Raw genomic sequence first — 6,000 nt, 5'->3', positions numbered from 1 at the left:
TTGGGTGTGTCCGATGGAACCGTGTAATTTAGTGCCCTTCCTTGAGTACTTAGTGTCTAATAAAAGATAAGTACTCCTGGAAGATATTAGATTAAACGGTTCTGCCATATATCAATTCATACAGAGGAAAAAGTTCTTTATTGATGCAAAAGTTGTACCTAGATCATAGGGATAGAGGAAGAGGGGGAAATAGAAATGAAATTAATAAAGAATAAATTGAAAAAATAAGTCAAAGATAGAAGAGCATAGATTCAAAATGAAGAGATGGAAACTCAAAAAGAATCCTTCCCGTTCTAAAAGAATGGGGGCAAGGGGATTGATACTAAGAAAGATTTCTTCTTATTATAAGACATGTTTTGATCCGCATATATTTAGTAAAAGAATAATCTTCTCCTTTAATCATAAATGGAAATAGTGTTCAATTAGAACATGAAAACTCAATTGGTAAAAGAATTGAACGAGAGGTGTATCAGGTGAAAATCTCATGTATCTGCCGACTTTCCACGATCAACTCCCAAAACCCAACTCTCGTCTCTATATGGTTATTTTTGTGCCAGCTAACGTATACTGTACAGATTCTAGCACAACATCCGGTTCAACCTAACCCCTCTCCTTTAATCCTTTTCACTTACCCCGGTGGCCGGCGGTGCACACTGTATATACTGGCCTTCCCACTTACCCTGTCTCCATCTGTAGAGCCTTCCAAGCTAGTCGTCACTTCACTGGTCACTCCATCTGTAGATGCGCTCTGCATCTTCTTCCCTCTGGAACACACTCCCACAGTCCCACACAGACACAGAGCTTGAGCTCCAAGCCCATGGAGAAATGGAGAGGACGCAGGCACTTGCTGCTGCAGCCGTGGTCCTGGTGGCAGCAATAGCGCTGCCGTCCACGGAAGCAAAGCTGTCCCCGGACTACTACCGGTCGACGTGCCCGGACGTCGAGGCGATCGTGCGGGCAGTGGTGGCCAAGAAGGTCAATGAGACCTTCGTCACGGTCCCGGCCACGCTCAGGCTCTTCTTCCACGACTGCTTCGTCGAGGTGAGCAACATCCATCAGTGTCTGCACCTGCGCGTTCGGGCAATCTGAGGCTCTTTTGGCCGAGATCAAGGATCCATTTATAAATTAGAACACGGGGATTTCTATCGAACACGGAGGGGATTGTTTTGATCGATTCCTGTGAAGATCTTGTGTTTTAAACACCTCGCTTTAGATTTTACCCATTGAAGTTTCTTGATTTGCAATGTCGTAGAGGTTCAGTTCGACAAGGCTTTTCAACTGCATTCAGATCAACCTGCAGGTTACTGTAGCTAGACAATCATTTCATACTGAACTTTTAGACTGACGCGACAGTAGATTATTGGTCCGAATGACAGCTCGATCGTTAGCTTCTACTGTAATCACGCACTCGTCGGCTGTGCCATGTGACTGCACGACCTTTTTCTGTCAACTAGGCTGAATTCTATCAGAGATTCAGGTCAGATGTGTCGGACGTCCGTCCCTGCTGACAAATCAGCCACCGACCCATTTGTCATCTTCCGACGAGCCGAATACGGAGTTTCATGCTGTCCACGTCATCGTTTCGTTCCACACTCAACGCCCGATTAGTTTTAGGAAGTTGGAATCTGGGGTTATCGTAGCACTTTCGGTTTTATTTGGCAATTAGTGTTTAATCATGGACTAATTAGGTTCAAAACGTTCGTCTCGCAATTTCCCACCAAACTGTGTAATTAGTTTTTTTTCGTCTACATTTAATACTCCATACATGGACCGCAAATATTCGATGTGATAAGTACTGTAGCACTTTTTTGGAATTTGGAGTTTAACTAAACAGCGTCGGGGTGAATATGTTTTCTTGCTTGCGCGGGGTGAAATTGAAGGAAACTGACATGTTTATGGTGAATCGAATCGACTTGCAGGGGTGTGATGCCGTCGGTCATCATCGCGTCCCGCGACAACGACGCCGAGAAGGACGCGCCCGACAACGTGTCCCTCGCCGGCGACGGCTTCGACACCGTGGTGCGCGCCAAGGCCGAGGTCGAGAAGAAGTGCCCCGGCGTGGTCTCCTGCGCCGATATCCTCGCCATTGCCGCCAGGGACGTCGTCACCATGGTCATTCACTCACTTCTTACAATCTTACTGAGCCATGGCAATTCGGTTTAATTTCTGATACTACTGTGCATGTGCATTGTGCAATGGCATGGCAGTCGTCCGGCCCCCACTGGACCGTCCAGCTCGGCCGGCTGGACGGGCTCGTCTCCAAGGCCGGCAACGTCGCGAGCAAGTTGCCGGGATCCAACATGCGCGTCAAGGACCTCGCCTCCATGCACAACCTCACCACGCTCGACATGGTCGCGCTCTCGGGCGCGCACACCGTCGGGTTCGCGCACTGCACCCGCTTCACGGACCGCCTCTACCACCACGGCGTCGGCGTCGGCCACGGCGGCAATGGCGCGTCGGTGGACCCGTCGTACAACCCGGCGTACGCGCGGCAGCTTATGGACGCCTGCCCGCCGGACGTCGGCGCGGACATCGCCGTCGATATGGACCCAATCACACCGACCGCCTTCGATAACGCCTACTACGCCAACCTCGCCGGCGGCCTGGGCCTGTTCACCTCCGACCAGACGCTGTACAGCGACGGCGCGTCGCGGCCGGCGGTGAGGGGCTCCGCTAAGAACCAGACGCGCTTCTTCGAGGCGTTCAAGGACGCCATGGAGAAGTTGGGCAGTGTTGGGGTGAAGACCGGCAGGCATGGGGAGATCAGGAGAGACTGCACCGCATTCCACGAGTAGATCGAGGATGCTGCATACTTGTGCAAGTGCAAAGATTAATTTGGATATTTTGACCCATTTCTTTTGCAAAACAAAAACAAACAAAAAACACACAGCCACGTACGTAAGCAAACACACCCATGTTCACGTGACAGCACACAACGCTACCCTTACCCTTTGGAATGTCTACGAGAGATTGGGGTAGCAAATACGTATTATGCAAACTCAAATGCACGCTTGGTCGCGCGTTCGCGCAACTGCGTGACCCGATTCTCACGTGCGGAAAAAAATAGACGTTACGCCGAACAAAAACGATAATGCTTTGACGGGGACGTCCGTTCGGGTGTGTATGGTTCGGACGCTCTCGTTCCTGGACCTAGGCATCGGTTAGGCCCAACAGGCGCAACGCCTGTTGTTCTACTCCCATACATTTTCCCCACTCGCGACCACTAACCTCGTCCGCTCGTAGCGCTGCGTCAACTGCGCATCCGCATCGTCCACCCGCCTACTATGCCTCGCTACCGTGACCCATCCCGCGCTGCACCCGCCCCAATCTAGCGCTGCGCCTCTCCCCATACCGCACCTCGCGAGGCGTCCACTGCCGTGACCCATCCATCTCGCTCATCGCGGCCATGGCGTGCAAAAAGCCACCACCACCCCGGCGCCATTAGGAGGTCGCCGGTCGTTGCATTCAATGTCTCCTTAAACCCGAGTTTACTGGCTACCATAGTCCTCCACCGGTAGGCCATGGCCGCTGACAACACCGTGTTTCAAGTGTTTCAGGCGTTTCAGACTTATTTTAAGTGTTTCATCTAGATGTTGTAAAAGCAGATTTGAGATGTTTCATATGTTACAATGACAATATACACATGTTTCAAGCCTATAATCAAAGTGTTTCAGTTGTTTCACATGCATGTTTTAAGTGTTTTCATCTGGATGTTGCATATGTTGCTATGGCTGCACACACATGTTTCAAGTGTTTGTTTTCATGTGTTTCAGATGTTTCAGACTTATGTTGTAAAAGTAGATATGGATGTCGCATATGTTACTATGGCTATACACGCATGTTTCAAATGTTTCATTTGTTTCAGTTTGTATGTTGCAAATGTTTTATCTTTATGTTTCAAAACTAGATCATGTGTTGCTCATGTAATTCGTGCTGGTGTTTGGCGGACAACAGTCTGCTGTTGTCGGGGCACCGCCGTGGTTCACGTGATTTGCGCGAGATGGGTGCGATAGGCTTGGTGCTGTTGCGGGGGCGCCGCCGTGGTTCACGTGTGGGCGCAGGGGCGCGATTCTAGACGTTGGCACACGATGTAGGCGAGCGCGGGATGCGATGCGGGCGGGCGTCGGGTGTAGATGTGGAGATCTATTTGGGACTGTCGACAAAAGATGCTCGGCAGTCCTCTGAGGGGTATCCCACGAAGGTAGATTGATCGGTGGAGGTGCACGTGATAGGAACCGGATAGTGACACAAGGCGCAGAGACAGCGATTTAAACAGGTTCGGGCCGTCTGATTGACGTAATACCCTACGTCCTGTGTCTTTAGTGTATTGTATTGAATATGAGATGTATGTAGATCGATGTCCACTATGGGACCCCTGCCTCTCTTTATATACTCTAGAGGGGTAGGGTTACAAGGAAAATATCCTATTTGGTACTATACAATATCTTACGGTGCACGTCGACCAGTGCCATGCACACCTTGATCTTGTGGGCTAGGCCACCTCTGAGGGTGCAGGCCATGTCTTGTCTCGTGGATATCGGGGGCCATACCCCCACAGCTAGTCCCTGAGCCTACTAGAAGATGAAGAATGAATCTTATAGCAGGGTTAAAGAAAAAGAAGTCTGAAAGCTTACCGACGTCGTCTGACATGCGTGTATCAAGACCCTAGACGTGCTGTCCAAGATTAGCACCCTGATCCGAATAGCATGGAGCAACTTGATAGCACACCGATGAGGCGTAGCAAGATCCGACCATCGAGGGAGTCCTCGATGTAGCTGGCGATGTCTGAGCACCGAGGAGTCCCCAGCGTAGCTGGCGATGTCCGAGCACCGAGGAGTCCCCGGCGTAGCTGGCGATGTCCACAAGGTGAAGTGGGGTGAAGTGTGCCCACTTAGTCCCCGAGCACGAAAAATCCGAGCCCGAGGAGTAACCGACGTAGCTGGCGATGTTCGAGCACCGAGGAGTCCCCGGCGTAGCCGGTGATGTCCGAGCACCGAGGAGTCCCCAGCGTAGATGGCGATGTCCGAGCACCGAGGAGTCCCCGACGTAGCTGGCGATGAAGTACGAGCAACGAACAATCTGGTCAACTGGTCGGCAGCGAAGTGAGCATTGAGTAGAAGCGATCGACGAACAGTCCGATCAACTAGTCGGCGATGAAGTCCATGAACATAGCGGTCCGACCAGTTGATCGGTGGAGAAGTTCGAGCACCAGGTGGTCCGATCACCTAAACGATGATCCTACAATACAAATATGTAGAACGGGTAGTACATGATGTAAAAATATATGAACTCCAGAGAAAAATCAGCAATGACGATGAAATAGCATATGCAGCTCGGCGATCAGTATGTGTGAAGATATATTTATATTTAATATAAACCGCCTAACCAGTTAGTGTGTAGCTGAGTCTCAAGCCCTAGCTAGCCCGTTAACTATAACGCGGAGCATGAAGCCCGTGTGCATGTAGGAAGAACAAAGCATCGCTAAGGAGCCACCGCCGACCACCCATAATGCAGAGGGCAGACGCTCGTGCACGTGTAGGGAGGAGCCAGAGATAGGGCCGTCTCTGGGGACATCCGAGCATCAACATGACTGTTCGGAGGTTCAGAAAATCTTTTGGAGAGCAAACATGGAGAAAACAGCTCGGAGAAATATTACGACGATATATAAAGATCAGAGAATATTTAGAAAAATATTAAAGCATGACTTAGCTTGATTCATCATGGCCGGGTGAAGGAGTCGACGAGTCGTAGTATCCGAGGAGATGGATGTTGATGAAGTAAACTAGTCGGGACTCGTCCCTGACTGGGTCTTGATCGCATCGAATTCGTTCCCAAGTAGTTCTACGTTGAACCGAGTATCTTGCACAGAAAAGCATCCAATTAGGTTGCCTGTTACTTGCTTGCGTGGTCATATAGATGCAAGTACATGAAGCCTGCACGTGATGCATGTATATGCAAGTTGATCTCAACCATTTCCTGGTTTGGCTTGCATGATGTCAT

The 6,000-nt window shown here is 50.2% G+C and overlaps 1 pseudogene; it reads left to right on the top strand.

The window, feature by feature from the left end:
* The first annotated feature begins 736 nt into the window (after window positions 1–736).
* On the top strand, window positions 737–2,826 carry LOC136546570 (peroxidase 55-like; annotated as a pseudogene).
* The last annotated feature ends 3,174 nt before the right edge of the window (window positions 2,827–6,000 follow it).

This window comes from Miscanthus floridulus, chromosome 3 (genome assembly GCF_019320115.1).
Source record: "Miscanthus floridulus cultivar M001 chromosome 3, ASM1932011v1, whole genome shotgun sequence".
In the NCBI taxonomy this organism is placed as follows: domain Eukaryota; kingdom Viridiplantae; phylum Streptophyta; class Magnoliopsida; order Poales; family Poaceae; genus Miscanthus; species Miscanthus floridulus.
The sequence above is the reverse complement of the archived record's forward strand: the minus strand, read 5'-3'. Positions and strand labels throughout refer to the sequence as shown.